The sequence below is a fragment of the Crocuta crocuta genome, unplaced genomic scaffold, assembly GCF_008692635.1.
Source record: "Crocuta crocuta isolate KB4526 unplaced genomic scaffold, BGI_CrCroc_1.0 scaffold1171, whole genome shotgun sequence".
NCBI classification, from domain to species: domain Eukaryota; kingdom Metazoa; phylum Chordata; class Mammalia; order Carnivora; family Hyaenidae; genus Crocuta; species Crocuta crocuta.
The window spans coordinates 239966-240234 of NW_027530879.1; the positions used below are offsets into that span (position 1 = coordinate 239966).

Here is a 269-nt window from a genome sequence, read left to right on the forward strand (position 1 = left end):
TACGACACTCCCCGGGGTACCCCCTGGAGGGGCTGGCTAATGAAGAAGCAAATGGAAACGGGTCAAGAAAGAACTTGTGTTATTTATGAAGCTGGGCAGCATTTCTTCTGCTGGAAGTCAGGTGTGCGTGGGTGTCAGCGCCATCAGGAAATACGCATCTGTTGGCTGCAAAAGTAACTGTAGTAGGATTCACACCGGGCAAACCGCATGCATGGAAATTTAAGTGGAACTAATCTTTCCTCACGTGAGGGGTTTTTTTTTCTTCATCT

General features: G+C 48.0%; 1 protein-coding gene across 1 annotated transcript in view; it reads right to left on the reverse strand.

Moving 5' to 3' along the window:
* Positions 1-269, reverse strand: part of VEGFD (vascular endothelial growth factor D) — a 25029-nt gene that overhangs the window by 10970 nt on the left and 13790 nt on the right.